Genomic DNA, 9747 nt, shown 5'->3' on the forward strand with positions numbered 1-9747 from the left:
AGTATTTTATTGACTATAGAGCATTTAAAGGATGCATTTCTATATATGCGAGATGCACAGAGGGATATTTGCACTCTGGCATCATGAGTAAATGCGATGTCCATAACTGCCAGAAGATGTTATGGACACGACAGTGGTCAGGTGATGCAGATTCCAAACGGCACAAAGGTGTATTGCCGTATAAAGGAAGAGGAGTTATTTGGGGTCGGTCCATCGGACCTGGTGGCCACGGCAACTGCTGGAAAATCCACCGTTTTTTACCCTAAGTCACATCTCTGCAGAAAAAGACGCCGTCTTTTCAGCCTCGGTCCTCTCGTCCCTATAAGATAATATCTGCCCAGGGATAGAGGAAAGGGAAGAAGACTGCAGCAGGCAGCCCATTCCCAGGAACAGAAGCGTTCCACCGCTTCTGACAAGTTCTCAGCATGGCGCTGAGACCGTACAGGACCCCTGGATCCTACAAGTAGTATCCCAGGGGTACAGATTGGAATGTCGAGACGTTTCCCCTTCGCAGGCTCCTGAAGTCTGCTTTACCAAGGTCTCCCTCCGACAAGGAGGCAGTATGGGAAAAAATTCACAAGCTGTATTCCCAGCAGGTGATAATTAAATTACCCCTCCTACTACAAGAAAAGGGGTATTATTCCACACTATATTGTGGTACTGAAGCCAGAAGGCTAGGTGAGACTTATTCTAAAAAAATTTTTTTGAACACTTACAAAGGTTCAAATCAAGATGGAGTCACTCAGAACAGTGATAACGAACCAGGAAGAAGGGGACTATATAGTGTCCCGGGACATCAGGGATGCTTACCTCTATGTCCCAAATTTGCCCTTCTCACTAAGGGTACCTCAGGTTCGTGGTGCAGAACTGTCACTATCAGTTTCAGACGCTGCCGTTTGGATTGTCCACGGCACCCCGGGTCTTTACCAAAGTAATGGCCGAAATGATGATTCTTCTTCGAAGAAAAGGCGTCTTAATTATCCCTTACTTGGACGATCTCCTGATAAGGGCATAGTCCAGGGAACAGTTGGAGGTCGGAGTAGCACTATCTCGGATACTGCTACAACAGCACGGGTGGATTCTAAATATTCCAAAATCGCAGCTGATCCCGACGACACGTCTGCTGTGCCTAGGGATGATTCTGGACACAGTCCAGAAAAAGGTGTTTCTCCCGGAAGAGAAAGCCAGGGAGTTATCCGAGCTAGTCAGGAACCTCCTAAAAACAGTGCATCATTGCACAAGGGTCCTGGTAAAAATGGTGGCTTCCTACGAAGCAATTCCATTCGACAGATTTCACGCAAGAACTTTTCAGTGGGATCTGCTGGACAAATGGTCCGGATCGCATCTTCAGATGCATCAGCGGATAACCCTATATCCAAGGACAAGGGTGTCTCTCCTGTGGTGGTTATAGAGTGCTCATCTTCTAGAGGGCCGCAGATTCGGCATTCAGGATTGGATGCTGGTGACCACGGAGCCCAGCCCGAGAGGCTGGGGAGCAGTCACACAAGGAAAAAATTTCCAGGGAGTGTGATCAAGTCTGGAGACTTTTCTCCACATAAATATACTGGAGCTAAGGGTAAATTTATAATGCTCTAAGCTTAGCAAGACCTCTGCTTCAAGGTCAGCCGGTATTGATCCAGTGGGAAAAACATCACGGCAGTCGCCCACGTAAACAGACAGGGCGACACAAGAAGCAGGAGGGCAATGGCAAAAACTGCAAGGACTTTTCGCTGGGCGGAAAATCATGTGATAGCACTGTCAGCAGTGTTTCATCCCGGGAATGGAAACTGGGAAGCAGACTTCCTCAGCAGGCACGACCTCCACCCGGGAGAGTGGAAACTTCATCGGGAAGTTTTTTCCACATGATTGTAAACCGTTGGGAAATACCAAAGGTGGACATGATGGCGTCCCGTCTGAACAAAAAACGGGACAGGTATTGCGCCAGGTCAAGAGACCCTCAGGCAATAGCTGTGGACGTTCTGGTAACACCGTGGGTGTACCAGTCGGTGTATGTGTTCCCTCCTCTGCTTCTCATACCTAAGGTGCTGAGAATTATAAGACGTAGAGGAGTAAGAACTATACTCATGGCTCCGGATTGGCCAAGAAGGACTTGGTACCCGGAACTTCAAGAGATGCTTACAGAGGTCTTATGGCCTCTGCCGCTAAGAAGGGACTTGCTTCAGCAAGTACCATGTCTGTTCCAAGACTTACCGCAGCTGCGTTTGTCGGCATGGCGGTGGAAAGCCGGATCCTAAAGGAAAAAGGCATTCCGGAAGAGGTCATTCCTACCCTGGTCAAAGCCAGAAAGGAGGTGACCGCACAACATTATCACCACATGTGGCGAAAATATGTTGCGTGGTGTGAGGCCAGGAAGGCCCCACAAAGAAATTTCAACTCGGTCGTTTCCTGCATTTCCTGCAAACAGGAGTGTCTATGGGCCTCAAATTGGGGTCCATTAAGGTTCAAATTTCGGCCCTGTCGATTTTCTTCCAGAAAGAATTGGCTTCAGTTCCTGAAGTCCAGAAGTTTGTCAAGGGAGTATTGCATATACAACCCCCTTTTGTGCCTCCAGTGGCACTGTGGGATCTCAACGTAGTTCTGGGATTCCTCAAATCACATTGGTTTAAAACCAGTCAAATCTGTGGATTTGAAGCATCTCACATGAAAAGTGACCATGCTCTTGGCCCTGGCCTGGACCAGGCGAGTGTCAAATTGGTGTTTTTTTCTCAAAAAAGCCCATATCTGTTTGTCCATTCGGACAGGGCAGAGCTGCGGACTCGTCCCCAGTTCTCTCCCTAAGGTGGTGTCAGTGTTTCACCTGAACCAGCTTATTGTGGTGCCTTGCACCTACTAGGGACTTGGAGGACTCCAAGTTGCTAGATGTTGTCAGGGCCCTGAAAATATGTTCCAGGACGGCTGGAGTCAGGAAAACTGACTTGCTGTTATCCTGTATGCACCCAACAAACTGGGTGCTCTTGCTTCTAAGCAGACTATTGCTAGTTGGATGTGTAATACAATTCAGCTTGCACATTCTGTGGCAGGCCTGCCACAGCCAAAATATGTAAATGCCCATTCCACAAGGAAGGTGGGCTCATCTTGGGCGGCTGCCCGAGGGGTCTCGGCTTTACAACTTTGCCGAGCAGCTACTTGGTCAGGGGCAAACACGTTTGCTAAATTCTACAAATTTGATACCCTGGCTAAGGAGGACCTGGAGTTCTCTCATTCGGTGCTGCAGAGTCATCCGCACTCTCCCGCCCGTTTGGGAGCTTTGGTATAATCCCCATGGTCCTTTCAGGAACCCCAGCATCCACTAGGACGATAGAGAAAATAAGAATTTACTTACCGATAATTCTATTTCTCGGAGTCCGTAGTGGATGCTGGGCGCCCATCCCAAGTGCGGATTATCTGCAATACTTGTACATAGTTACAAAAATCGGGTTATTATTGTTGTGAGCCATCTTTTCAGAGGCTCCGCTGTTATCATACTGTTAACTGGGTTTAGATCACAAGTTGTACGGTGTGATTGGTGTGGCTGGTATGAGTCTTACCCGGGATTCAAAATTCCTCCCTTATTGTGTACGCTCGTCCGGGCACAGTACCTAACTGGCTTGGAGGAGGGTCATAGGGGGAGGAGCCAGTGCACACCACCTGATCGGAAAGCTTTACTTTTGTGCCCTGTCTCCTGCGGAGCCGCTATCCCCATGGTCCTTTCAGGAACCCCAGCATCCACTACGGACTCCGAGAAATAGAATTATCGGTAAGTAAATTCTTATTTTTTTTTATGTTCTATTAACCCTCCTCCAGGTATGCAGTCTGGGAATTTCCCAAGATTGATAATTAATACTTTAAGGTTGAAGTTACTTACAAAATAGCAAAGAATATGCAATATCTGAATTTGGATGCTGTATTATCATAAGAAACTTTAAGATACCTGTGTAATTTCACACGAATATTCAATAGGCCTAGGTAACCCGCCTCTCTCATCTACTGTCCGCTATATTCTTTATATGACAGTGGACAGCAGAAGACGGGCCCTGAACCTATACGTTTCCTATATCTTGCTCTTTCAGTACTCTCTCATCCTGACGCCAGTCACATAATTTCTCTGCAATGCAAAAGTAACAGAGAGACTGTGCGCAATAATGGACAGCAGAAGTACTCTTTCTGGTATGTGCCAATAACCATACACCCTCTCATTCACAATCTATGTGATATTACTGCCACATCTCACTGGTTACGCCCAATCTCGCCTGATCTTGGAATCTAAGCAGTGAATAGCCTGATTAGTACCTAGATGGGAGACTGCTAGGGAATATTAGGTGCAGTAATAAATACCTCTGTATCCATGTGAAAAGCAGAAGTGTTGGAGCAACCTTTGACCCTTACCGATTTCACATCTATATTCCCTTCTTCTTATTCAATTATATTTTCTGATCATTGACTCATTTAGAGATTTTTCTCTTACTGTACATGTTGATCAGAAACTTAGAAATAGCAGATTAACCTTTACCAGGATATACCATCACAATAGGCATTGGTTGATGGACTAAAATCATAGTCAAAATTTATTATATCAAATGCCTACAGTATGTACCACATGTCGGAATTTTTTCTGTTATGCTGAAATTAAATTTATGATATTTTCATCTTGGGTGTCACTGTCACCTTAAATACTCATATTATTTGGAGAATTGTTACTCCTATTTATCCCCCTTTTTTTGACTATTGAGAATCAGTTCTCAGATACAAGAATACAAGTGGAGAGGCTATAATAATTTTTTATGACCTTCTCCTAAAGTATTATATGTGTGTTTATCTGTGTACCATAATTTTATCATACTCTAATTAAAAGTTAAGTTTTAGTTTTCAAGCGTGCCCCAACACAGAGTCTCTCTTTTCTTTTGAAACTTTTTCAAAATAGCAAAGCTGTATGTAGCCCTGATAGAGTCTGAAGGAAGTTACAATGATCATAGATTTCAATTAAATTTCGGACAGAAAAGCAAAGTGACCTGCGCCCTGAGACTGCAGGTAATTTCCACACTCAGGAGCACCACCCCCTCACATTATGCAGGTAATATAAAAAGAAGAGTGGTCCAAATATTCGCTGTTTCTTGGTAGATATAGGGGTAAATTTACTAAGATGGACATTCTATTTAAGATGGGATGTTGTCGATAGCAACCTATCAGATTCCAAGTATTATCTTCTAAAAGGTGCTAGATAAATGAGAAGTAGAAACTGATTGGTTGCTATGGGCAACATCCCATCTTAAATAGAACTCCCATCTTAGTAAATTTACACCATAGTATGTCCCTCTTCTCTAGCTCTGGTTCATCCTGATAGGAATCCCTCACTCTCAGAAGAAGATGAAATAAACCTCATGAACAGATCATTTGTACTGTTATTCCAGTACAAATTATCTGTTGGTGAGGTTTGTTTCATCAAATGACTCATCTCAAAGAAATGGGATGCATACACATAAAGGTTTCTTACAATTTCCAGTGATATAAATCTCTGTTGATTAGATTAGGAAACATGTCCAACCGAAAGATGACCCCCTCCGAATAGAACTTACCTGGGACCAGGTATAGCCATTCATCAAACAGTATCTTTACGGCTGGTACCACCTCCACTTTCAGTATATTCTCTCAGCCTCAGCAATGAATAAGTGTGGGACTCCTCTTATTCTGAGAGTTTTTAAATGTTTTTTTAACATCGTGGTGTGAAATACATGTATTGCTATTTTGGAGAATGCTGGCAATTCCATCCCACACTTATTCATTGCTGAGGGACTATACCGAAAGTGGAAGTGGTACAAGCAGTAAAGATACTATGGGCGGGATGTACTAATGCACATCGCCATGATGCTGATCAAATATGTACTTACATATGCGATCAGCATTGTGGAGTACAGCTCTTCCGATAAGAGCTGTCCTCCGCGATGCACAGCGCAGCCTGACTTCCGGGACTCGGCCCCAGGAGTCAGTCTGCGCATGCGCATGGTGATGGGGGCGGGTGCGAGGCATGCTGGGAGGGATCCGATTGGATCCCTTACACAGCGCTGCAGAGAGAAGCCCATTGGCTTTTATGGGGTATCGCCAGCAAAAGCTGGCGAACCCCGCCACGGCACTGACCTGGTGTGCAGGCGATAGTACATTAGGAAAATGCGGTAAACAGGGGATTTACCGCATTTTCTGTTTAGTACATCCCGCCCCATTTGAGGACCTTTTTTTGGGTCCTTAGCAGACTCAGACACATTTTGTAAGTGCTAAAACCTGTTTTCTGTATCCTTAAGCGTACGGTTTACAACCGCCTTACTGCCTTTCTGTCCTCCCACTCCCTGCTTGACACATTCCAGTCTGCCTTCCGTCCTCTTCACTCCACTGAAACTATACTTACAAAAGTTTGCAATGACCTCCATACTGCCAAATCCAAGGCCTACTACTCTCTTCTTTTGACACTGTGGACCACCCTTTCCTCCTGCAACTCCTATACTCCATTGGTGTGCATGATACTGCCCTCTCCTGGCTGTCCTCCTGCCTCTCTGACAGCTCCTTCTCTATCTCCTTTTATGACTCCACCTCTCATACACTTACCCCAACAGTAGGTGCCTCCAAGGTTCTGTTCTTAGACCTCTCCTTTTCTCTCTCTATATACGTCCTCTTTAGGTGAGCTCATTCGCTCTTTCGACTTACAATATCATCTATGCTAATGAGACTCAAATCTACATTTCCTCCCCTGACCTCTCCTCCTCTCTCCTCACTTATATCTCCAACTGTCTCTTAGCTATCTCTTCTTGGCTGTTCCTGTGCCTTCTTAATTTTAACATGTCTAAGCCTGAGCTGATCATCTTACCACCCTTTCACAAAACCTCACCTCCCACAATTTCATTATTTATTGATGGCACAACTATCTCCTATAGCCCCAATTATGCTGTTTTGGAGGTATTCTTGATTCCTCACTCTCCTTCAAATCACGCATTCTGTACCTGGAGTTCTGCCACTTCCATCTTAAAAATATTTCCAGGATCAGATCCTCTCACCCTGGATGTTACTAAACCCTCCTCCACTCATTGGTCATCTCCAGATTGGACTACTGTAATCTCCTTTTATCTGGTCTCCCTGAGAAATGCGTGTCTCCACTCCAATCTATTCAATGTTGCTGTTCAGTTCATCTTCCTCTCCAAACGTACTTCATCCACCTCCCCTTTCTTACAGGCCCTACACTGGCTCTCCTTCCGAGCACAAGTTCAAACTTCTTACACCAACTTACAAAGCCCTCACCCATTCCTCTTCCATTTACATATCTGACCTTATCTCCCTCTACACTTCATCCCACCCTTCGCTCCACAAATACATGCCACCTCTACTGCCAACTGATTACTTCCTGCCTCCAAGATTTTGGTCGTGGTGCTCCCTACCTCTGTAATTCTCTCCTACAAAACTTTAAACGGATTCTCAAGACCCAGTTCATCAAACCCAGCCATCTCTCATCCTAACCCTGTTCCTCGCTCACTGTCTTCCCCATCTTTATCACCACGGTCTGTCTGCCCCCTTACTTTTAGAATGTAAGCTCTCACGAGCAGGGTGCTCTCACCTCATGTGCTTTTCCTTCTCTTACCTAGAGTATCTTCAACTCAATACTCCCTACAATGGCACCTAACCCTCAGTTTCTGCCTCCATGATTCTTAACTTAGGGGGTAATTCAGACCTGATTGTAGCAACAAAGTTGTTAGCAGTTGAGCAAAACCATGTGCACTGCAGGTGCGGCAGATATAACATTTGCAGAGAGAGTTAGATTTGGGTGGGTTATTTTGTTTCTGTGCAGAGTAAATACTGCCTGCTTTATTTTTACACTGCAATTTAGATTTCAGTTTGAACACACCCCACCCAAATCTAACTATCTCTGCACATGTTATATCTGCCCCCCTGCAGTGCACATGGTTTTGCCCAACTGCTAACAAATTTGCTGCTACGATCAGGTCTGAATTACCCCCTCAATGTCATGTCCCTTGATGCAGCATTGTTTATATACCACGTACTTGTCCTACATTGGGAGGTATCCAATTAGCTGCGATAATGCTGTTTTGTGATAAAAACGGCTTTTTATCGCATTTGGGATAACTCAATATCCAATTAGCTGCGAAAAGTCATCGGCAAAAAGTCTCCATAAGGTTTATTGCAAATTTCTCTTCACCATTTCTCGGCAGCGATAAGTAGTGCAAAATCCCTACTTTAAGGTAAAAATATTCAGATTTGGATTAGAACACCTGTGACACCCTCCTGATGTTTTCAATTAATTTTAATTGGCCAATAATGACATGTCATTTTTGGAGTAAAAAAAATGCAAAGTGATGGAAATTGGGGTACAAGTTATGGGACAGGTATATTTGGGTGCTTTATGAATGGGACAAGTGTTTTTAGACTTGCAGGTGGGAGCAATCAGTCTGTGTATTTCTGCCAGTCCTGTACATTTCATAGTAACATAGTAACTAAGGTTAAAAAAAGACAATTATCCATCGAGTTCAACCTATTTGTGGTCTCCTATGCAGTCTTATTATAGGACTAGTTATTTTTATGTTAGCACTAGTTATATTAACTATAATGCGTGCCTATGCACCATAACCCTGAATATTTTTATCCAATAGGAATTTATCTAACCCATTCTTAAAGGTGTTGACTGAGTCCGCCATTACTACTCTCTATGGCAGGGAATTCCAAACACGTATTGTCCTTACTGTGAAAAAACCTTTTCGCCTCAACGTGCGGAAACTCCTCTCCTCTAACCTAAGCGAGTGACCACGTGTCCTCTGTGCTGATCTTATAGAAAACAGGTCCCTCCCAAGCTCTGTGTATTGACCCCTTACATATTTGTAGATGTTAATCATGTCCCCTCTCAGTCTCCGCTTTTCCAATGTAAACATGCCTAGCCTTGCAAGCCTTTCCTCGTATTCCAACGTCTCCATGCCCTTGATTAGTTTGGTCACCCACCTCTGAACCTTTTCTAGCTCCAGGATATCCTTTTTGTAATATGGTGCCCAAAATTGCACACAGTATTCAAGATATGGCCTCACTAGTGATTTATATAATGGGAGTATAATACTCTCGTCCCTTGCATCAATTCCCCATTTTATGCATGCTAATATCTTATTAGCCTTCTTTGCTGCACTCCTACTTTGGGTACTGCTGCTTAATTTGTTATCTATGTGAACCCCTAGGTCTTTTTCCAGATGGGGTAACCCTAATATTACCCCATTTAGTATGTGTTATTATTGGTCTTGCCCCCACAGTGCATTACCTTACACTTGTCTGTGTTGAACCTCATTCTCCATTTTGCTGCCCATGCTTCCAGTTTAGTTAAGTCATTCTGAAGAGACTCAGCATCCCCCTCCGTATTTATAACCTTACACAATTTGGTATCGTCTGCAAAAATTGACACCATACTCTCTAGACCAACTATTAGGTCGTTGATGAAAATGTTGAACAAAAGTGGTCCGAGTACAGACCCTTGTGGCACACCACTTAATACTTTAGTCCAATTTGAAAATGATCCATTGACCACAACGCGCTGCTCCCTATTATCTAACCAATTACTGACCCAAGTGCATATTGTGCTCCCTAGCCCTATATCTTGTAGCTTATAGATAAGATGCATGTGTGGTACAGTGTCGAAAGCTTTGGCAAAGTCTAAAAAGATTACATCCACCTCCTTACCCTGATCAAGGTTCGCACTTACTGTTTCATAAAAGC

The 9747-nt window shown here is 44.1% G+C and overlaps 1 pseudogene; it reads left to right on the forward strand.

Annotated features, from left to right (window-relative positions):
- The first annotated feature begins 4212 nt into the window (after positions 1-4212).
- LOC134948750 (5S ribosomal RNA) lies at positions 4213-4331 on the forward strand (annotated as a pseudogene).
- Positions 4332-9747: the final 5416 nt, after the last annotated feature.

This window comes from Pseudophryne corroboree, chromosome 1, assembly GCF_028390025.1.
Source record: "Pseudophryne corroboree isolate aPseCor3 chromosome 1, aPseCor3.hap2, whole genome shotgun sequence".
NCBI lineage: Eukaryota > Metazoa > Chordata > Amphibia > Anura > Myobatrachidae > Pseudophryne > Pseudophryne corroboree.